The following is a 23,397-nucleotide window of genomic DNA, read 5'->3' as shown; positions in this document are numbered from 1 at the left end:
CATGTAGCTCTGACTGGACTGGAATTCTTTATGTAGATCAGGCTGGCCTTGAACTCACAGAGATCTTCCTGCCTCTGCCTTCCATATAGAAAGTTTTTCAAGACAGGGTTTCTCTGTGTAGCTTTGGAGCCTGTCCTGGAACTTGCTCTGTAGATCAAGCTGGACTTGAACTCACAGAGATCCGCCTGCCTCTGCCTCCTGAGTGCTGGGATCAAAGGTGTGCGCCACCACTGCCTGGCTTATATTTCTTTAAAGGAAAAAAGAAAATAAGAAAAACAAAGAAAGAAAGAAAAAAGCCTCCTGGGAAGCCCCAGCACTATAGGTATGGCCGCCAGCCTATTAGCAGGAAGGTGGGTCTCCTCCCTTGCTGCTGGCTCTGTTGACATGTCCCAGCAGAGCAGCAGCTTCCCAACCTAGCAGTGAGCAGGCTGGCAAGGCATTGAGAGATCACCCAGATCTGCCTCTGTCCTGGGCACCACCCTGGTGTGTTGTTGTTGTTGTATAATGACAGCTGTAGGTGAACATCAGGATTGGAATTAGTTCATGCTCTCATCTGGCCGGGCAGTGGGACCCAATGAGGTGGAAGAATAGTCCTTCTGGGCTGGAGGGACAGATGTAGACTAGAGCTTGTGATTCATGGCTGGAGAGGCCAGTAGTGCAGCTGGAGCAGAAAGAAGACAGCAGTTAGCTGCCTAACGGGGAAGATCTCCTAGAAGAGGGAACAAGTCAGCTGGGTTTTGAAGAGTGCAGACGAGTTTCCTGGGAGAGAAGGAAAACGCAGACAGAATAGCACAAATCACTGCCTTTAGTCCTCAAAGTTCTTGTTGTGCTTGGAGTTTCAGGAAATGCCAGGTTGCTAAGTATAAGCTTAGAGGGTGCAGGACCAAGGCTGGGCACCCAACGCAGGGTGCAGGACCGAGGCTGGGCACCCAATGCAGGGTGCAGGACCGAGGCTGGGCCCCCAGCGCAGGGTGCAGGACCAAGGCTGGGCCCCCAGCGCAGGGTGCAGGACAGAGGCTGGGCACCCAGCGCAGGTGTCAGTAGAGACTTTGACACCATGGGATTCAAGGAACTCACTGTCCTTGTGGCATCTCTGTGGCCCTTGTGTACTTGCTACCAGAAGGAAGGAGTCTCACTCCTCCATCCACATGTTTCTGACCTTACCCTGGCTCTCCGCTGTGATGGAGCCCTGCTGACCCCGTGCCCTGCCTGTACTTCAGCCCCTGGTTATGGTTCCAGCATACCCCTGAAGCTCCTCTTGGCCTGTTCCAGGCCTCTCTAGCACCCAGAGCCCAGTTTCTCAGAGAGCACGGTAGACCAGCCCTCTCTCCCCAGGGAAGGACAGCATTTGTATGGGACCCCAGAGTATTACTTTTCTGGAAGAGCCCAGAATACAGTGCCATTAGGCCTTCAAAATGCTGAGCCTTACCCACCATGCCATTGGTGATGGAGCAGGGCCTTGTCTCCAAACTGAAGGTTCAGTCCTTTGGACACTTTATTTCCAACTGGGAGGGCCTTGGCTCGACACTGAGGTTCGAGAAGAGGAGCAGGGGTCCTTAGTGCTCTGGCTAGCAGGACTGTCCGTGCATCTTCTTTCCACTCTAGGTTAAAAGGTGTTGGGTATATAAGAAGCAGGTCTCATCCCCCCCCCTCCCCCAGGCACATGCAGGTTGGATTTGAGGGTCAAGCAGGAGGGCTGTTCCCCGGGGTGGCAATGACCTGCTTTCCGTGAGCCCGGACCCGCTGCCTTAGTTCTCCTCTCCTTTCTGAGCTGGAAGGTCTGCTCCGATTAGCACGCTGACGTCAAGAAAGCGTGTCACCTTCGCTCTCCCCTCAGCCTGGCAGCTGTGATGTATCAGTTCGGACGTGTCCCCTGCCTCACTACAGAGGGCTAAGGCCAGCAGGGGAAGAGGGATTATGTTGTTCCCATCTGTCTGTAACTGTCTGCCCGGCCCCATCCAGCTGTTCCCCATCCCCTACTGCCAAGAGGCAGATGTTGGGGTGAGGTCAGCCTGGGATCTGGGGACCTGCCCATCAGCTTCACGTGAATGTCTTCAAGGCTATTTCTGGCCTTGCCATTATCCCAACGGCTTCAAGTGATAAATATAGACACAGATTGAAAAGCCCCAGTGGCAGGCAGGCAGGCAGGCAGGCAGCATTGGGGGAGCGTGTGGACGGGGGCTCAGCTCTAAATAAGTCTGCTGGAACACCTCCCCAACCATGCCACCACTGCTGCTGCCAGGCCAGCAGGCTTGCATGTTGTGCACTCAGAGAGATCCACTCCCTCCCCAGCTCCCTGCCTGAGCACACTTGTTCCTGTGGGGTACAGGAGGGAGGTTCTGCTAAGGAGAGGGAAGGAAAAGCGTGCTGTATGTTGGGGGCTGCAGACAGCAGGGGGACTGCTAAGGTCTTCTTCAGCACTAAGTGACCATTGTAGAGGGAAAGGGCAAGTGATCCGGCAGGAGGGTCCTGGGGACGGCTGCATGGCTGGGAAATAGGTTATGCTAAGGCTGGTGGCCGGTCCTGCAGCCTGCAGTTCTGTCAGTTTCTCGTGGTGTAGCAGAGCTGGAAAGGAAGAGGCCGGCCTGGAGGATCGCAGGGCCCTGGGCAGTGCTCCTGCTGGAGGCTCTGCGTACCTCATCTGGTGTTTTTCTTCTCATTTTACCCTTCCCTGATCCACCCTCTTAGTGAGAGCGCCGCTTTGTTTATCTCGGCCCACCCCCACTCCCATGTTCTCACTGCCAGACCCCAGGCCAGCTCACCAGGTGGCCCTCATTTGGACGGAGCTCACACAGGCAGGAATTCCAGCTGTTCCCCGACCTGTGGCTATGCCCTCCCCGCCCCAGCCCCCCATGCCTGTCTCCATCTTCCTGCCTTTCTTGGCATCCAGTGGTTCCTCTCCTTGTGCCTTCCCTTCCCTGTCTTTCCTCCTCCGCCGCCTCCTCTCAGCCAGAAGCAATTACCTGGGGCTGCTGGATGGGGAGTTGTGCCGCACTCAGGGATGCTTCACTTCTTGTGGAAAAGATAAAAGTCGGTAAGCTGACAAGGACCCTGGGAACTCACCATGAAGAAAGTACCATGGCCATGCAGTCCCCAGTCATGGGAAGTGGCACCCTGGGAGCCCCCTCTGTGGCCTCATTTAACAAGGGCTGAGCATTGGAGCATGCAGGCTGGGCCTGGCGAGAAGTGGCATGTATTAGTACTGTATAAATAAATGATGCCCTGGGTGTCCTTACAGATTGCAGGTGAAGAGTAGGCTGTCTTGTCTGAGAGTGGCTTGGAGGGAAGCCCTGTGCTGTAGGGCTTCAGGGGACAAAGGACAGCCCAGGACCGCTCTGGCCCGTTGAGTGGGTAGCACGTGCATGGACTCGCTGCTTAGTCCTAAGTGTGCGCCCTGCGCGCTCAGTCTTCCTGCCAGGATGAACCAGCCTGGCTCTTGGTTTCAAGGCACTCTTGAGCCACAGGAGGGGACAGTTATATGCTTTTATGATGCCCAGGCGAATGACAGCACACTCTGTGGGAGCTGGGGCTTCTGCTCCTGTGCTGACATCTGAAGTGGGCCACAGAGAAGGCTGTTTGCTGAACACAGATGTGGGGTTGGGTATGCAAGGGAAGGCCTCCTCGGTGGAGGGGATGGCTGAGGGAGGCACTGGGGGGGGGAGCGTGTCTGTCATAGACAGCCTGGAATTCTGGCTGTGACGCCTGATCAGGACTGTGCTGGGGGAAGCTGGACGGAGGGCAAAACCGAGTGGAGCCTTGTGCATGGTGAAGTTTAGATGTCACCTGAGAATGCAGGAGAACATTAGGGGCTTTTACTAGAGGAATGCCAGGGCCTGGTGGTGTTAGAAGTTTCATTTGACTTGGTGTGAGTGACAGGTTGGAGGTGGGGGGGGTCAGACTGGTGACATTACAGTGTCTTACTTTGTTGAGTACCTGGAAGGTTTTTCTTTCCTCTTCCTTGTTTCTTTTCATGGGGGGCTGTAAAATTGGGGTGTGTGCTCATGGGTGCATGCCCGAGAGACAGTTGTTTGTACAGATGGCAGTGCTGAGCCGCCATGAGCTGAAGCATTCAGGGGCTGTGACAAGCATAGAGCCGTCGGTTCTAATTGGCTTAGTTGTCCTCTTCAGGGGTGACTTTGTCCAGCAAGGCTGGCCCAGGCCAGCAGCCGGGCCTACAGCAGAGATAACCAGTCCCCCAGGGACTGGCCTGTGGCTCCCTTGACAAGCTCCCGATCTCAGAGTTGCACAGACTGCTCCTAACACAGCCTTTGAAGTCCTGCCTGCCTACTGGATCCATTCACCCCTGTGGTGATGCAGAACCCAGAACTTCAGCCTCCAAAGAAAAGTGAATGAAGAAAGCATGCTATGTGAGGAACAGATAAACACATCTTCTCAGGGACCACAGAGCCCTGAGTGCAGACCAGACCACAGTCTCATGATGTAAATACTGTCGTGTGTGTGGTTTTGCCAGTGTGGACTGCTAAATAGGGCGATGAGAGGAGACTGGGGTTGGCCATAGTCGGAGGCTGAGGACAGAGGCGGGGTTTGTGAAGGGCTGGTGGATGAGGAATCAGCAGCTTTGCTCTTCCTACGCAGACCCACTATCCAGCCCTTCTGGACTCTTCTCAGATGGGGAAGCTCATCCCAGGACGGGGAGGGCCACACACCAGGCGCCCACAGGGAACCTAGGCCGCCCTGGCACCTGTGACCTGTTCTCTCCCTGAGCAGGGAGGTGGGAAGCTCACGAAGTTGCTGGGGTGTGGAGGAACCCCAGAGGCTTTCTGGAGTCCTCTCTGTCTTGCTCCATCTTCTTCCTAGCCAGCGGTCAGGTCATGCAGTCCATGCTACAGCTCACTGTACAGTCCTGGCTTCCTTATCAAGCTGGCTCTTTCTACTTGTGCCTCTGGCTGAGCTGTGGGCTGCATGTAAATGTTTGCTGGAGGTCCTGAGTTTCAGTCTGAGAGAAGGCCACTCTGTGCCCTTGGGCAGTCTGGCACTGTCCCTCTTAAGCTTCCGCTGGTCGTCCTGTAAAATGGGAATCCTAAAATATCACCCACCTGGTGTGAGTGCAGGAAGGCTGTGACTGGTCCCTGCCTGGCTAGGTCTCTTTCCCTGGGCTATGGTAGAACAGCTAAGAAGAATGGGAACAGGTCTGGGCAGAGGTCAGGATCCAGCCAGTCGACCTCGAGCAGGCCACTCCAGGCAGTTTCCTGGTTGGCACCAGTGCCTGAGCACACCGCACACAGTCCGAGCCACCTTCTGAGTGGATGGCCGCTGCTCCATTCCTCCCTCACTGGGCACCCAGGGTCAGCATGGTGCTGGCACCATAAGGTTGGGGAGACTGCAAAACCTTCCTTCTGTTTCTTTTTCCTGTCCTTCCTTTAGCCTGACCCCCTGCCGGCCCAGTTTTAAGGCTAGAGCTGGGGGGAACTTGTTCTAGGCTGGAACAGTTCTGGATGAAGTGGGGACACATCTCCTGCAGGCTGCCATCCTCCTCCTCAGCCGTCTAGAAGCTGGCTGGCCTGTGGACTCCAGGGCCCTGGCCTGGGCTTTGACAGAGTTCTTCTGTCTGGCCAGTGCAGATGGAGGGTGGTGATTTACAGTGCTGTGAGGGGGAAGAACTCTTTCAATTATCAGCTTCCACAATTCCTTGCTTTATGGCCAGAGTTGAAGGCAGCTGTTTGGATAATGTCTCCAGAGCACTTAAGCTGGGTTTCCTGGGCCAGAGAAGACAATCGAGACCTTAGTGTCCTGACATGTCAGTCAGACGCACCAGATCTCAAGCTTTGGGGGCAAACACAGGCCTTGGCCAGCTGCCCTTCAGGCATACCTAAGGACACAGGGCCCCAGACTGGGGCCAGTCAGGGTTGCCTCCCCTGGGAAACTTCCTCTGAGCTTTCTGAGCCCAGGTCACCACCTCGAAGTCTGGTTACCCCAGGATGGATGGGCTTCAAACCAGACAAGTTCTTCTGGAAAGCACTGCCTAGTTCTCCTGGCCAGGCTGGCAGTCCACAACAGAAGGCTGGGGACCCCAGGATGTGGTAGAAATGGCTCTATAGCCCCCCTCCTTTCCACACTGGGCCAGCCCAGTAGTCTCTTGCTCAAATGACTGGAGAAGAGGGCCTTTGTCTCTGAGTTGAGAGGCTGGTCACAGGAAAGCAGGTAGGACTGACGGCCTCTGGCCAGAGCATTCAGGCAGTGTCAGCTCAGTCTAGGCCTGCTGGCTCTGTGTCATCTTGCACTCTGTCTCCCACTGGCCCTGCCTCCCCAGCTGCTAAAACTCTCGGGTGTCCTGTGCTGGTCGTAAGTGGGGACAGGAGATAGCTGTGTCTGACGAGCACTGATAAATAACTGTCCGAGTCATGTCTCTGCTCGGTTGGTTGTTTGTCCTTGCTGCTTCTTCGCAGAGACAAGAGTCAGCCCTGTCCATTGGCAATCCAGCTGTATGCAGGCTAGGAGAGATCAAATATATGGGGGCGGGGCGGCTGTCACACTTCTGTGGACCACATTCTGTCTGCTGGGTCTCTGGGCTCCATCTGGATCATTCCACAAAACTGACATCTCGGTGTTCTCCAGCCCAGCCCCAGCCCCAGGTGGGTGCTTCTGCGAGGGTGATGTGAGCTGCTTCACCAAGGGCAAGAGGAGAGAAGGTATGTGGGAGTGGAGGGTCTCTACCCAGAGTCACCTTCAGTGGTTGCCCTGAACTCGTAGACGGTTGTCTAGGGTTAGTTTGTTAATTCCTAAGTTTAAAAATAAGCATTCTAAATTAAATATTTATTTAAAATAAATATTTAAAAATATTGAGATACAGTCACATACCATTCAATCTATCCATTTACAGTGCTGATCCAGGTATTGTTTAAAATGTTCTGAATTGTGTAACTATCATCACAGTCAACTTAAAAACATTTCCATCACCTCACAAATCCCCCATTTCTCTTCAGACCCTCTTCCCCGGGCAACTGCTGATCTGTGTCTGTCTCCCTCGGCTTGCCGGTCCTGGATGTTGCATTGAGATAGAATCCTGTCGTCTTGACCTCTTTCTCTGGCGTCTGTCACTGAACATGATGCTTTCATGTTTATCCTTGTAGCATGGATCAGTACATCATTGCTTATTTATGGCTGAGTCATATTCCATCGTATGATCAAACTGCATTTGGTGGCCAGTGAGTCTTTTAAAGGATGACATCTTAATACAGTTCTGAGTTAGTGAGGGAACAGGGGTAGGGGGTGGAGTGATAAGGGGGTGGGGAGAGGGGGTGGGGTGGGGACACTGGTGAGGAATGTGACAGAAGCAGCTTCCCAGAGGCCCTCGGGGATCAAATTAGAGGCTGAGCCTGGACACTATGTCCGACATCCTTTCTTACACAGCTGGTTGTCAGGGAACACTGATGAGGCCTGTAAGGATGTGGTCTCTCAGGTTGCCTGGAGGGTCTCATTTTCTCTTCCAAGACACAGGGAGATCATGCTGGTAGTGAGGACAGGCCTTATCCAAGGCAGACACACCTAGCTGTGCCTGAGGAGGCCACAGCAGGAGGTGGGAGCCCTGGAGCCCCTTCAGTTTCTCCTTGGTGGAGGCCCTGCTCTGAGGAGCAGATCGGAGGCCTGGAGGAGCCTTGCAGGCAGATCCGGAAATTGAACCAAGATTAGAACCAGTGTGATTGATAACAGCCTAGGGATTAGAGGAAGGGCAGGTAAATATTTGTTTAATCTTGCTCTGATTGTCTGTCTTTTCAAACAGTGACTGCTAACCATGTTTACTCCCTGTAGCAGTGCTTTCTGGAGAGTGGGGTCCTTTTTATTCAAAGGAAGAGCCCCCTTCCTGCTAGTTCTGAGGTCCAGAGGTACCGTAGGGGTCTCAGACATAGCCCTCACCTTCAAGGAGTGACCTAGCCGTATCACCCGCCATACAAGCTGAGTGCTGTCAAGGGGGCTACTCCCCCTTCCCCGGAACCCCTCAGCCTCCAAAGCAGAGTGAAAGAACAAGGAAGTCAGAGGAATGCCTCAAGGATGGCTCTCCCAGGCTTGTGCCTCACGGAGCTGTCACTTGCAACATTGAGTTCCCCTTGCAATCCATCCCCTCACAAGATGAGTGAGAGAAGAGGACACTGCTGTGTACATGGCCTCACAGGCTGTAGGTGGACAGCATAGCTTAACTCTCCAAGGTCGTGGAGCAGCCCAAATGGTGGCTTGTCTTCTGTGAGAAACTTCAGGCCCAGTAGCCAGGCTCCTGTGGCCTGGGGACAATAGGAAGGTGCATTCCTGCATGAGTCAGCATGGCCCACCTAGTGCTTGCTTTGCATGAGGCATGTCTGTGTTCCAGTCTCAAGAGCTTGAGCTGGCTCCCTGGGTGAACGGCGGCGTGCCAACTTCGGTCTCATCGACCTCAGCCGACTCTCACCACGCAAGGGAAGAGTTACTTGTACCCCGAACCATTGAGCTCTGGATGGAGGAGTTAGATGTATAGATCCGGCTGCTTCTTTCTTCCCGTAAGTGGTTAAGGACAAAGTGGGGAGAATGGAGAAGCCCTCGCTGCACTCTCCTGTGAGACCAGGCGGCTCTGGCAGCTGGCAGGGCCAATGCATCTGTCACCTGGGTACTGTCCCTCGGAGCAGCTGTAAATTGCACACCCCATGAGGTGGCACCTACTGCCGCAGGTCACTCAGGCACCTCAAGCAGGTGGCCTCCTAATGAAGTGGCTCAGGACAGGGACCCTGCTGTGAAGCCAGGCACCTCTGCAGGGGGTGGGGTGGTCGGATAGAGAGGGGAGATGCTCCTGGCTGTTTCTGTAAGGCCACCCGCAGCTGGGCAGCCAGGCCATGGCAGCAGGGGGATGACTATGAGTGAGCCAAGCCCTGGCTGCTTCTCAGCCACCTGTGTGCTATATGCTTATGGCCATCTCACCACCTAGCTCACTGCTAAGTCTGCCCAAGGAAGCTGGGCAGGGTCCAACAGGAGTCTTTGACAGTCATGGAGGATGGGGGTAAATTAAGACACTTAGTTGCTGATTCTTTTAAAAAATATTTATTGTATGCTTGTATGTGTGTGTGTGGGGGGGAGTACACAGTCCATGGCACATGTATGGAGTCAGTTCTCTCCTATCATATGGACCAAGGGATCACACTCAGGCCTTCAGGCTTAGTGGCAAGCGCCTTAACTACTGAGCCATCTTGTTGGCCCTGAACTGCTGGTTCTTGAGGAGCAGTCCTGTAACATGGCTGTATTGCTGGCCAGGCCTCCGGCTCCCTTTGGAGACTAAGTTGCCCAGAGGATTGTCATTGGGAACTAGCCCGCAGGACCAGACATTGCTGGCCTTTAATGGCCAGTGGGACTCAGGCCGTTACCTTCTCTGAGCTCCGTGTCTGTGTCTGTAAATAGAGATAAAATGCCTGCCTTCAAGGGCTGCCTGGAAGATGAAAGGAGACAGGTAGAATCAAAGGTTGGAGCATGGTGTGGCCATGCAGGTGGCCTCCAGGATCCTGCCTCCTGCCTCCATGGTCATACCCGTATGTTGTCCCCTCCTACATCGAGGGGCTGACCTGTGTGTCCAGTAGGGTGTTGCAAGTGATACAATGTCACTTTCAAGACAAAGTTATAAAAGACAGAGTCGCCTCTACTGTTCTTTCTCTTGCATCATTGATTGGTTCCTGGAAAGCTGTTGCCTTGTGGGGACTTCTGGGAAGCTCTCTGGAAAGTTCTGGAATTACGGTGAGATGCAGAGGTAGACCTCTGGTCATCAGCCTGCACCTAATGTCAGTCACATGAGTGGGTTCTTCAGAAGGGGCTCTTGTGGGCAAGCTTTCAGATGACCATAGCCCCTGCCCTGGTCAACTTTTGATTGTGACTGCCTGAGTGACCCAGAGCACAGCCACCAGCCAAGCCACTCTGGGTTTCTTAACAGAAGGAGTGTAAGGTAGTGAATGGCTATTGTCTGAACCATCATTTGGGCGTGGGTGCTGTTTCACACAGCCATAAGACCTTGTACTGGTACCGTGCCTACCAGCTCCCTTTCTCCTGGGCTGAGGTATCTTTGTTTCCAGGACAAAACTCTTTTATCTACTGACGCAAAGGTGCCTCTTGGCGGCTCTGATGTGAATCTACAGGTCTTGATGGCCATAGCAGAGCCATAAAGAGCCATGTTTTGCTATATCCATGGTCTGGAAGGTCCCAGCTATGCCCCTGCCTCATGGAACCAGCAGCTTTTGGTGTGTACCCGAGGGCTGATGAGGCCGTGAAGGACTCAGCCTAGTCCTAGAGCAGTGATGACAGGGACGTCTCGGGCTTGTCTGAAGAGTGGCTGTAATCGGGGGTGAAGCAGGGATGTCTGGACCTTTGTGAATGTGGAGGGGAAGATCTGTCCTCTCCGCTCCTGCGTTCTTCTCCCTCTTCCTCAGCTTGGCCTATAGGCTGCTTGAGATGCTTCCTTTTCTCTCACTTGGTTCTCCAGCCCCCAGCAGGAGGAAGAAGGACTTCAAATCGAGCTTCATAAAGAAGTAGACAGCTAGATAGATGTGCCCTTCTAGGTGCCCCTCAGCCTCGCTGGGGAGGAGGCGTGACTTCTGTTGGTCACCTTCTTGCTCACAGGAGGAGCCTGAGAAAGACAAACTCGTGTTCTCAGCTTCCCCAAGGCCCTGCCACCCGCACTCACTGCACGTGTTTGAGGGTGGCTTAGACCCAGCCAGCCGAGGCACTGTGGCCCATGTGCCCACAGCAGCAGCTCGCGAAGGCTTCTCTTATGTGTTGACTGCCTCGAGGCTTTCATATATGCTGTACATTTTCCTAACCATGTCTGAATACCTGCTGTGTTTTCAGACATCAGGGATACCAGGATAAAGGAGATGGAATTCCTGTTTTGTTTTTTAATTAGCCAGAAATGGACATATAAACAATTCGTCCAACAGTGGCTGACATTTGTGGAATCCTCACTTTGTGCTTTAGTGATCACGGTGATGGAAAGTGTTGGGCGAGGGAGACGAAGTGGGAGAAGACAGGCCGGATGGAGAGGGACATTTCTGGAGAAGGCAACCTTGTCACAGAAGAGACACTGCTTACGAGTCCTTGGGGGACCCAAGTTCTCACTGCTGTGCTTCACGCCTGTCCTACTTTAGGGCTTGCTCCAAGGGCATCTTGTTTATGAAGTGTGCCTGTTCCTGTCCTCTTCAGCACTGAGTAACCGTTCCCCTGAGTTTTCAGAGGTTTGTTAGAATCACTGGTAAAACTTCTCAGGCTTGGTGCCTTTTTGAGGGTGATGGTGGCGGGGAAATCTTAGCTTATCATGTAAATTCTTTGGCGTGTGCTTATTGAAGCTCTGTATTTCTCTTTCCCCAGAAGCACCTGCCACTCCCACCTTCACCCTACTTCAGTCCACCTCCTAAAGCCACCAGCCAACCTTTTAGATGCTCCTGGTGTGTTAGGTGTATTTTGAGCACTGGGGATTGATCAGGAAGCCGCATGAAATCCCTCCCTAAAATACACTTTAATCATTATGGTGGTTTGAATGACAAAGGCCCCCGTGGGCTCAAATATCTGAATATTTGGTCCCTAGTTGGTAGAACTATTTTTGGAAGGATTAGAAGGTGTGGACTTGTTGGAGGGGGATGTGTCACTGCAGGTGCCAGGCTCAGTGTCTCTGTCTGTCTCTGTCTCTCTGTCTCCAACTTGTGGATAAGATGTAAGCTCTCAGCTACTGCTCCAGCACCACTCGGGCCTGCTTACTGCCATCGTCCCGCCGTGCTCATCCCCACCGTGCTCATCATGGACTCACCTCTGAAACTATAAGCGAGCCCCAGTTCAGTGCTTCCTGCTAGAGGTTGCCTTGGTCGCGGTGTCCCTTCACAGCAATAGAACAGTGACTGAGACACCGGTGTAAATGCAGGAGGAAAGCCAGGAAAGGAAGGAAGCAGAGAGGGGTTTTAGACGGGGTGGTTGGAAAGGGCATCTCGGGAAGAAAGTTGTGTGATCGTCAGAAATCAGCAGCAGCAGGGGCAATGGTCCTGGGGAAGAAGTATGCTTAGCAAGTTTGAGAAACATTGAGACTGGAACAGAGCAAGAGAGGAAAGGCTATAGGAAGTGAAGAGAGAGGCAGAGTGCCATCCTGGGGGACTCAGGTCATGGTGAAGACTTGGGATGTGATTCTAGGTGTGAAGGGAGTCCTGGGAGGCTTTTGAGACAGTGGCATCATTTCCTATATATCTACATCTTAACTTGCTCACCGTGGGCCCCTAGAGCAAGAGGGTTAGCAGGACCCACTTAGAAGTTCTGTTTGTAGCAGCCTGTGAGTCACTAGCTGGGAGTTTTCTAGGTGTTTCTAGGGGCTTGCTTGGAGGGTAACCTAGCACCATCCCACCAAGTTGGAAGCAGCTTCCCTTCTGCTGTGCACATAGAATCTTCTACCTGTGTTGAAGACCCCCATGTCTCTGGGTCGCCGGGGTCTTTGAAGACCTCATAAGCCAGAGGTGTGGAGATCTTCCCTCAGCACCTAATCCTGGCTCTGAGGGAGTCAACTGTATTCTATGTTAACCTAAGCAGCTAGCCTAGGGGAATGCAGTATGGAGCTCTCAGTCCTGACCCTGGGGAGACTCAAGATGCACCAGGCCTGTCCCGCCATCCTGTGGGGTTCCCAGGAGACGTGCACTGAGACCTCTCCCTAAGGCTTCCTGAGGTCCATGCAATCCCCATGTCAGAGCTGGGGAAGCAGTTGGGTTCAGCCTCTGCCTGCTCCAGGCTCCCCTGTACCTGCTCCCTGCCTTGCTTCTCTTGACATACACTATGGAACAACGTTGACCAGCTTGAGCCTGGAGGAGTGGAGCAGAGTTTGAATCCAGCTTCATCACCTGTGTGACCTGGGGACAAATTACTAACCTCTGTGGTATTTGGTTTCCCCACATGTAAAATGTAGAGCAAGGATCAAATCAGTTCATCTGCGTGTTGTGAGCCTTAGTCGTATGGCCCAGGGTGGTCCCTGCCCATGGCCAGCCTTGAGTGATTAGTGTTACATGGTGGCCTTCTTGAGCTTTCTGGGATGGCTGCCCTGATCCTCTTAAGAAGAACATTCCTGCATGATGGGGAGATTATGGTCATAATCCATTTGTCTTTACCATTTATGACTTGACTAGGGCCCTGCCATATGCTAAACACTATTTGTGCGTCATTTATGTAGTCTGTGAAAAAGCCTAGGAGCTATGCACTATGAACTCCCCAACAGTACAGAAGAAAACCCAAGCCTCAGAGGGATGAGGGAACTTGCCAAGGCCCTCTAGCTGGTTAAGTATGGTGCCAGCCCTTGGCAGTCAGCTCTGAACGGCTTCCCTCCAGCCAGGAAGAGCCACGGGGCTGGGTGCTTGTCATGGGCAGGCTGGGTTCTCTGGGACTCCTTGCTCATGGTGCCCCCTCCCTGGCCCCAGTGGCCTTCCCTGCCTCTCTCCGACTGTAGATGGTCAGAGAGGAGCTCTCTGTAAAAACACAAATAAACAAAAGAAGCAAATTATGTAACATCTGGGGCAGTGCGTTCCAGAGAGAGGAGATGGCCAGTGCAAAGGCCCCTTGGTCCCTCCCTGAGAAGATGTCCCCTGGGCCTTCATAGCCCCTGCCTGCCCTCTGGCATTTGGCATGTCATAAGCTCTCAGAGAAACAGGAAACCTTGGCCCGGTGACACTGGGCACCACAAGGAGCCCAGTAAGCGAGGGTCCTGCAGCAGTCACCATGGAGTAGCTGGCCACTCTGTGTTTCCAAATGGCATGGAGAAGTTGCCTTCTGCTGTCTTGTGTTTTCACAAGACATTTTTACACATATTGTAAACTTTTCCATGCTAGCCATTTGTAAACACATACGTCAGGCGCACGGACTGCATTCACTATGCTGTGTGGCATTACTCTGCCTATTTTCAGAATATTTCTATCTTTCCAGCAGATACTCTACCCATTACTAAATGCTGTACCTTCCCATACTGTACTGTCTGTGGATGTCCCTCTGCTGGACAAGCCGCGTGAGTGGCTCATAGGACATGTAGCCTTTTGAGTTTGGCACCAGGTCTTCTGGGCCCATCCACGTTGTTGGAGTCGACACTTTAAGATGGGCAGGGTGTGTGCCGTGTCACTGAGTGCTGCCATCGGTACAATAGGTGGCAGTAACTCACCCTGTCCCTGCTTGGGCTCCTCAGCTCCGGGTTCTAGATAGGAACCCCTAGAAACCCACGCTCCATGCTCCCACAGCTATGCCTACTCCGTAGCATCCTAGGGTGTGTGCTTATGTGCTTCTCCCCTCTGCCTTGCTTCCCATCTGTGAAACAGAAAGAGTTCTCCGTGGCTTGAGTCAGCCAAAGGCCAGCCCTGTGTGCCAGTGTGAGGGTGGGAAGGGGAAGGCTGGTGGTGAGTCTTACACTGTGATTGTCTTATTTATTAAAAATTAATTGAGGGGCCTTGATGCATCCGGACTTGAGAGAAGCTGACAGGTCATGTGGTCTCTGAAAGCACAGGGCTGGTAATCCATTTTAAAAAACATTTTCTTCTTCTTTTTAATTTAATGGAGGAAATCATTAGCTGGGAGATTGGTAGCACTGATTTATTTCTGTTTTTTGGCGGGGGGAGCAGGAGAGAAAATCGCTTCTAATTGCTGCTTGTTCTAGAAATACGCCAGCCAGACATTCCCATCAGCTGGGACTGATGGGTGGAGGTAGGGGATTGCATCACGGCTTCTTCCCTTCAGACCCCAGGAGTGGCCAGGGGCTCTCCGGGTGCGGGTGGGTGGGCCCGACGTCAGCAGCAGATCTTCACAACAGTAGCAAAGCTGTTCCTGGTGCACAGGTCCCTCAAGTGAGCCTGAGCGGAGTGCATTGTGTAATGCTGGGGGGCGGTTCCCCCAGATAGCTCATGTTCAAGACTTCATTCCCAGGGAAACAGGAGCAGGACCCCCCATCTGGGAAAAAGGACTACGTGCCTCCTCTGGGGCTTCATCCGGTTCCAAGGGGAGGCAACTGGGTTCACCCTAAAAATAACCAAAGATGCAAACAGCCACAGAGTGCGAATGTTTTTCATATCTGTGGGCCAGATCCTTTAAAGGTACAGCTGTTTTCCCACTGTCACAGTATGCTCGTTCCTCCTAGAGCAGAGAGTGACCCTGAGGTGACCTGGGCTTTATAGGATCCCCATCTTCTAGCACCTCAAGTTGAGGTCTGCCTGGGCTGCTGCATGGATGCCTCCTCCCCTGGAGCACCACACACCTGGTGGAGGATGAGTCACCTGTGACTCTCACAGGCCCTGGGAACCCATCACAAGGCAAGGGTACAGGCTGACCAAGTATGGCCACATCGTGAAGCCTCCTGGATACGAAGGTGGGGTCCTCCTGACTTCAGTTTACAAGTCCGTCCAGCTCAGAAAAAACATGGTCCAAGTAGTTTTCAGACAGAGAGGATGGCTATAAATAGCTAGGCAGGCTGTGGAAAAGGTGAGAGGCAAATTGCCACCAAGGTTGTGGGCCCAGCTGCGGAGCAGGGCTGGAGGTCTAGCCCTCAGCCCACCCTGCTGTTGCCCTGGCCTCGGCAGGCTCTGCTCCTTGGTGAGATGTGTGCTCCAGGCACTTCCTGGCCTCCACTCTCTTCTCTGCCGCACCCTGTACTGGTGGCTGCTGCCCGAGGCTCCTAGAAACCTTCACATTGCAGCTGAGAGTCCTGCGTGGTGGCACCAGACTTCAATCCTGGCACTCAGGAGGCAGAGACAAGAGTTCTAGGCCAGCCAGGGCTACGTGGCGAGACCCTGTTTCAGAAACAGAACAAGTAAACATTGTAATTAGGAATTTTTAGTTCTCTAGAAAATTCTCCCTGGATATGCCACATCTGAGAAGAATACCCTAAAGGGACTAAACCATATGAGAAAAGCCATTGTGAAATTTTGGGGAGAGTCCCGCCACCCTGAATATGGCCACACCTTAGGGGTGGTGGGCTTGGGCTTCAGGACAAATGGCTACATCATTGGGTAGGACCAGGAATTAAGTCTGCATATAACTCTGGGCCTGGCACAGACCTGTAAAACGAGGTACTAACTCTGCAGTTTCTCCATCTATCTGTCTGTAATTCATTCAGCCATCCAGCCAGCCATCTGTTTCCCATTCACCTGTCTGTCCATTCATTCATCCGTCTGCCTGTGTACTCACCCATTATTCATCCGTTCAGAACACTTGCTCAGTGCCTGTTGGTACCAGGTAGTCTTTTTGTTGGCTTGGTTGGTTGGTTGTTTTTGTTTTTGTTTTGTTGTTGTTGTTTTTCGAGACAGGGTTTCTCTGTGTAGCCCTGGCTATCCTGGAACTCACTCTGTAGACCAGGCTGGCCTCAAACTCACAGAGATTCCCCTGTCTCTGCCTCCCAAGTGCTGGGATTAAAGGTGTGCGCCACCACCACCTGGCTGTGTACCAGGTATTCCTACACACATACCCTGCGATACAACAGTGAATACAACCGTCCTAGAAACCTCCATTCCAGCAAGTGAGACAGACAATTGCTTCTTTTTTTTTTTTTTTTTTTTTGGTTTTTCGAGACAGGGTTTCTCTGCGTAGCTTTGCGCCTTTCCTGGAACTCACTTGGTAGCCCAGGCTGGCCTCGAACTCACAGAGATCCGCCTGGCTCTGCCTCCTGAGTGCTGGGATTAAAGGCATGCGCCACCACCGCCCGGCCCTTTTTTTTTGATTTTTCAAGACAGGGTTTCTCTGTGTAGCTTTGCGCCTTTCCTGGAACTCACTTGGTAGTCCAGGCTGGCCTCGAACTCACAGAGATCCACCTGGCTCTGCCTCCCGAGTGCTGGGATTAAAGGCGTGCGCCACGACAATTGCTTCTTTTATTCGGTTGGTTTTGGTCTTTCGAGACAGGATTTCTCTATGTAGCCCTGGAGGTGCTGGAGCTTGATCTGTAGACCAGGCTGGCTTCAAACTAACAGAGATCTGCCTGCTAGATTAAACTCCAAGTTCTGAGAACAAAAGCATGTGCTACCCCACCCAGCATGACAGACCGTTGTGGAAAGGAGCATGCCGCAGCATGGGTGGACTGCTGAGGGAAAGAAGTCAAGCATGGAAGGACAGTGGGTAATTCCATGCTGTAATGACGCTACCAAGTGGCACTGGAGTCAGAGCCGTAGAGACAGAAGGCAACCGGAGGGTACCAGAGTGGGCTGGGGAGGGGAGTTCGTGTTTAGGAGATGAAAGGCCGTGGAGATGGTGGTGAGGGCTGCAGAGCCGTGCTAATGCTCTTAACACCACTGGACCGAGCGTCGCAAGCTATCGGGGTAACAAACGTAACGTTTGCCACCACTGGAAAAGAAAACCAGCAAGGAGTACATCGGATGTTAGAGGAGGGCTGATGTATGAAGAAGTGAGAGGACCAAGGGACTGCCAGGACAGGAGTCAGGGTTAACTGAGTAAGTGGTCAGAAGGCCCGAAGGGAATGGACCTGAGCAGACGCTAGCAAGAGGAGACTGTGTGAGTGCAAATGCCCTGGGGAAGAGGCGGACCCCAGTCTGGACAACAGGGATAAAGCAGGGGGGGGCCACTTGGGATTTTGAGATGTGGGAGGCAAGGTGTCCCTACAGGTTTGTGGTGGGTCCCCTGGGCCTTCGGCTACAGGAGCGTGGGAAGCTGGGAGGCAAGGAAGAGCTTTGCAGGAAGGGCACAGGCCTGTCCTCAGCAACAGGCCTGCCAGCTCAAGACAGGACAACAGGAGCCTGAGAGCTTGACAGTCGCCCCTCCGTGTCTGAAGGCATTGGTTCTACCAGAGTGTGCCATTGCCTTGTGTAGAAGGCAGAGTAAGTACTGCATAGGACCTGGGCATGTCCTCCTGTGCACCTAACTTACTCTCTAGGTTATTCGTAGTGCCGAACACTCTGTAGAGCCATGTGAGGAACTTTCACACTGCACCTTCCCACAAAGACCCCCCCCCCCCCCACACACACACACACCCCGTTCAGGGGTTAACGGCAGCGAAGACATCTGCACGTGCTCAGTACAGTGCTTCTTCCTCATTTCATTCTGTGGTCAGTTGCCTGTGGATGTGGAAACCCAGAGATTGAAGCTAGCTGTGCTCATGGCGATGTTTAAAGTTGCCCCATGAGTCTTCATGGCCACCGTACTGTCATCTCACATGGTACGTTCCAGTGACTGGGGACAGGAGAGCAATGGTGTACTCCTGTTTCTCATCTTTGCTGTCTGGACTTGGGGACAAATAGCTCTTTGCCTGGCCAGCACTGGAGGTCCCAGGAGAGTGAGCTTGTGCAACTATCCATGCCAGGGCGGCCGTGGGCCTGGATCAGCCTTGCTGGCTGAGCCTGGGAAAGTCATTTCACCTTCTGAGTGTGTCCTCATGCATCTGCAGAGGGAGAAGGCAGTATCAGCGTGTGGTCTGGGATCACGTGAGATCACCTATACACCAGAAGAGCAGCTGTGTGGGGGGGATGGTGTCCCTGAGCCCCTGACCCTCAGCCTAGCGTGACAAGGTTGCACTCTCTGCATAACCACCCAGGGTTCTGCTCCTGCATGGAGATGGTAGGCAAGTTCCAATCCCACAGCCCCTGCTCAAACATTCCGGGGATGACCTCAGGAGTTGCTGGGGGAGACAGGGAAGGGAGTGGTTCTAGAACAGGGCAGAGAGGAGGGTCCAGGTCTGAGGTTCAGAGACTCTTGTCATTATGGCGTCTGAGGAGCCGGCTCCCCAGCTGCTATCTGTTTGGTTCCCTGAGAGCCCCACCACATACCCACTGTCCTTCTAGATAGGCCCTGGTCCAGGCTGCAGACAGAAGCCTCCCCACGCCCAGACAGCTGAGGTAAGTAGAGAGAGGAAGGGGAAAGATGAGGTCGAGGAGCTAGACCATTTGTTTCTTCTGCCCTTACAGCTGGCCTGTCCCTGGCAATCGCCACAGCTCCATGTGAACCTTCAATTTCAGTTGTAAACAAAAGTGAAACAAAATGGAAGATTCCATTTCCCACTGACACTAGCCACATTTTGAGTCTCAGTGGCCACCTAGGCCTGTGGGGTAGCAACAGCTGCCCTGGCTGGTGGAGGAAGTGTGGCCATCCTCATGGAGAGTTCCATTGGGCAGCACTGGCCTTGTCTCTGAAGCAGCCCCATGAGATAGAGACCTGAGAGCCTAAAGAGGGGAGTGCCGGTGGTGCTGGGACCTGGCTTCATCTGTCAGAGGTATGGAGTGGGGCACTTGTGAGTCCTCCTGCCCAGCTGGCCCCTTCCCTGGGACGGAGGCCACTGAGGCCACTTGGAGTCTTCTGCCCTCGTCCCCACGTCAGACATGGGTGAGCTTTGCTGATTGGAAAGTCAAGCGACTAAACATCCAGTTTAGGGTCTCTGGGGCCTTGTAGCTTAGAGACTAAATGCCTAGAACCCTTCCTTGGGTTCTGAGGGGAAGAATAAGAGGATAACCCAAGTGTAGAAATAATCCACATGGCCGTCCTGTGGTGAGTAAGTGTGTAGAGTGAGCTCTGTCTGATCGATAGACTACTACTCTGCCATGAAGGAATGAAGGAATGAAGGAATGAAGGAATGGACTGTATAGGTCACGATGCTGTGTGGACTCTGAGAACCTGATGGGAAGGAAAGAAGGCAGTCCAGAAGGGTTCATGTGTATGAAACACCGAGAGCAAGCCTGTTTGTGGACAGTAGAGTAGTGCTGGTCAGGGACTAGAGAGAAGCAGTAATGGAGTGGCTCTCCCGTGTGAGCCTTTCAGGTGATGCAGATGTTGCAGCTAGATAGGGTGGTGGGTGTACCGCACTGTGCATAGACTTCATCCACTCCAGTGTGTGCTCTGCATGGGTGAAAATGGTAAATTTGGTGCTGTATTTTACACTGGGAAAGTGAGAGGAAACAGTCGAAATCTGGGTAGTGAATATACGTATGTGCTCCTTATAACATGTTTCTGACTTATTCATATGCAGGGACATTTTCATAACAAATTGTTGTGTGTGGGGAGGCTAGGAAGAAAAGACATGTTTCCTTGGCTACAGGCTTCAGAGGCAAGGTTGGGTACGGTAGCCCTCAGATGTCCCCCAGGAGCAGCAGGCCTGGGGGGCCCTGCCGTTGGCTCCAGGCTCTGTCCTGAGGTTTGCCAGCCAAGTGCACAGGGGAGGCAGGGCACTGGATGCTGCCCCCATGCTTCCACCTCGAGCAGGAAGGGACACAGCATCCGCTGCCTCAGCCTTCCATACGTCTGCCGGCATCACGGTGCCCCAGAAGAGCAGCTTGGTATTGAAAATGCTCTTGTCTCGGTTTGTACCAAGGAAATGAAAGCACCGAGATGTGACCAGACTGGCAATGGCCCCGTGAGCTCCAAAGGGAGAAGCAGACTCCAGCCCAGGCTCCTGCGCTCCCCCAGCACCTCCGCAGCACAAAGCCTGCCTGCATGCGTGCATGGATGCCTGCATGAGGCTGGGGCCAAAGCCAACCCTCCAGTGGGGTTTGCACAGTAGTTGCAAGGTTGGCAGTGTGCAGGCGGGAGATGCAGCCCAGCGTAGGCCTGGTCCAGGGTGCCCATGATCTGGTCCCTTCTCTAACCAGCAGGTGCCCAGCAGCCTCCCATCTTGGCTTCCTGCCTGGGTGGCTCTGGGCCACAGAAGCCTTCCTGTGGGTGGGCATCCCCTCCTTCCTGAGGGTGGGAAACTATGACTCAGGGTTTGGTGGCTGAGTTTTAGAAACAGGAGGCAAGGAGAAGCAGTGCTTCTAAAGAGCCTGGGGAGGGGACCGGGTCTCTGTTCCCGGGACTTTGACCTTGGGTTCTGAATGAGCAGTCTGAGGTCAGAGGCGTGAAGAGGCAGGTCCAGGGTCCCAGCTGAAGATCGATGAGCAAGCCTAAGAGAAGGAAAGCTTTCTGCGCCCCCCTCTTCCTCGGGGTGGCTGTAGTGGAGGGCTGTTTTCACCCACCGTCCAGCCGTGCCCCACCCCGCCTTGGTGCACAGGCCGAGGCCTGTTTGGGGAGGTTGCCACAGCAGAACTGTGGGATTGGCTCTGCTGACGCCTTCCCCTGGCATATGGCTCCTCCGCCCGCCTTGAGCTCTGCCAGCGGCTCCCCTTTCTCCATGGCAACTTAGCTCAGTGGTCCCAGTGGAGGAGAGAGAATCAATTCTCCCTCCTTCCCGCCCTCCCGCTCCACTCCCCACCCCTTCCTCTCCCGCTTGCCTTCCTCTTTGCCTGGCTGTCCCTCCTGGTGGCTCCTCACGCAGCCAGCCAGGGGACGGTGCTGCCACTTGCAGCCATGAGCTGCCTGTAGCGCTCCAGACTGGGGGCGGCTCTCAGAGACCTGCACATGGGCAGCCAGCAGAGTCTACAGGATGGGGCTGCTGAACGGGGCCCCAGCCAGCTCCTGCTGCGTGAGGCTCCAGCCCTGGTACTTTGTGCCCCCTCCCTTACCTCACATTGGCTTCCTGAAAGGTAATTTTCTGCTTCTTCTTGCACATGTCTCAGCCTTAGGCTAGGTTTATTAGCGAGGAAGGCTCCATCTGGTCAAGGGTCTGTTTGCTTTCTCTTCGAAAAGCTGGGATAGAGGGAGAGCTGCAGGGACAGGCCTGTCCTGTCCTGTCCGAGCACTGCCTGCTGGAGCAGAGTTAGGGTGCACAGCTCCTCTCCCGAGTAGCCCAGCTCGTGTCTTCCTCTGGGGGCCGGGGCCGGTGTGGCACTGCACTTCCAGTTTTGCCTGTGATTGCCAGAGCACGAATAGGCTGCTTTCCTAGAGCGTGGTCGCCCCAAGGAAAGGAGGAAATTTAGAGCCGCTCACGTGCCCCCCAGTGGGCAGAGCTCTGGCTACAGGCTGCCTGGCTTTCTGACTGACTAGTCCTTAATCCTCTGAAAACGGGCACTCAGCGTGGGGATGTTTTGTCCCTCCACCAAGATTTCAAGAGGATGATGTCAACAGACTCATCTCCCAGCTGGCTTCAGGTGGACTGGTCCTGCAGGTGTGTCCCGTGTCCATCTTCCGACACCCCTATTGGCTTGGGACTGCCACTCAGGACAGCTGGTTCCGGATGGGGTTCTAAGAACGGCGGGTGAGCCTCGCCATCTCCTCTCACCCTGGCATGGATTCAGAGAGGGAGTTGGTGATGTTGACCCCTCCAAAGCCCAGCCCGGGGGCCAGGCAGCTCCCCCATTGCCGCTCCTTCCTTCCTGTGCAGCTGGCAGTGGAAAAAAGAGTCCTCGGTTGTCAACAAGAACATCTCCTGTGTCGATGGAAAGTGAGGGCCGGAGAGACCGGATTTAGCACCCCGTTCTTAGAAGCTACAGGCTTGAATGGTGTCTGTGTGTAAGCCCTGTCTGATCTTTAAATAGAAAAACGCACACCAAGTAGCCCTGTCTGACTCATGGGGAGCATCAAACTTTGGTGTGGTATCAGGGAATCCGTTTCCAACTCGGAAAGAGGTGCACAGCTCAGGGGCTGCCTGCAGAGGGGTTGGGCCCTTCGGGTCTGGACCTGAGTTGTCGGGATAGGAGGCTACGGGTGAGCTATACCTTCGCTCTCCCAGCAACTAGAGGATAGTAGACTCAAGATCGTGTTGATAAGTCAGGCCGTGGCCACCTGGTTGTGCTCTGTTTTTGATTCCACATTCTCCCTGACAGACTGCTTTAATACTGGCATCAGAACCTCGACAGCAGCTCACGGCCTGTGTAGCTCTGTGGTGGGGTGTATCTCCCCCATGACCCCTTTCTTTAAAACTGCGTGAGAGCCGCCGCAGACTCTGTGTTCCTGGTGCTTCCTTCTGAGCAGTAAAACAGCCCTGATGGGCAGGGCAAGGAGTCTGTGAGTCTGCAGACACAGCAGAGCTTCCAGGCTCTGCACTCACCAAGGCCCTCCTGGCATCTGGTGCTGTACAGGCCTCTTAATGGCATTACCCATGTCTGGGTTTGTTGGCTGGCTGTGAATTCTGATGGGTTTACGAGCTGATGATGCTGGGGAGGCCGTGCGCTGGTTTTGTTTTGTTTGTCTAAGAACGGAAAATATGATGTGACACGTAAGGCAAGCAAGCCCCTTTCTCATCTCTGCTCTTAGCTTCTGTGGGAGGCTGGTCCAGTACTGCCACCGCCACTGCTGCTGTCACAGCAAGGTCCCTCTGTCCTGGAGTCTTTCATGCTCCCCCAGGACCAGACAAGCACCCATTCAGATCATTCCCTCGGCAAACCCAGAAAGGACAGCCAGAGCTGAGCTCAGGAGGAGAGGCAGGCTCCACCTCCAACTGCTTGTATCCCAGGTGGACCCTGAGAGCCGCCCTCCAGCCCTGCCTCCTCCCACCCAAGTCCTTGCTTAGTGGATGCTCTCAAGTGTAATTGTGATTGCAAGATTGCACATAGTGCTGACTTACTTGAAAGCATCTTGGGGAGCTGCAGAGGGTGTGAGAGCAGCTTGGAGAGGTGGGAACCCTGGCTGCCG

The 23,397-nt window shown here is 53.8% G+C and overlaps 1 protein-coding gene across 5 annotated transcripts in view; it reads left to right on the top strand.

The window, feature by feature from the left end:
- Positions 1–23,397, top strand: part of Pitpnm2 (phosphatidylinositol transfer protein membrane associated 2) — a 92,949-nt gene that overhangs the window by 6,660 nt on the left and 62,892 nt on the right. The window contains exon 1 of one of the 5 annotated variants that reach the window (XM_059249838.1): positions 18,593–18,797. The exons of the other annotated variants lie outside the window; for them this stretch is intronic. The gene's annotated coding sequence lies outside the window, so the exon portion shown is untranslated. Of the gene's footprint in view, positions 1–18,592; positions 18,798–23,397 lie in introns of those variants that run through there. 5 annotated transcript variants of the gene reach the window in all.

The sequence above is a fragment of the Peromyscus eremicus genome, chromosome 23 (genome assembly GCF_949786415.1).
Source record: "Peromyscus eremicus chromosome 23, PerEre_H2_v1, whole genome shotgun sequence".
Lineage (NCBI taxonomy): Eukaryota > Metazoa > Chordata > Mammalia > Rodentia > Cricetidae > Peromyscus > Peromyscus eremicus.
This window is presented reverse-complemented; position numbering and strand designations above follow the sequence as displayed.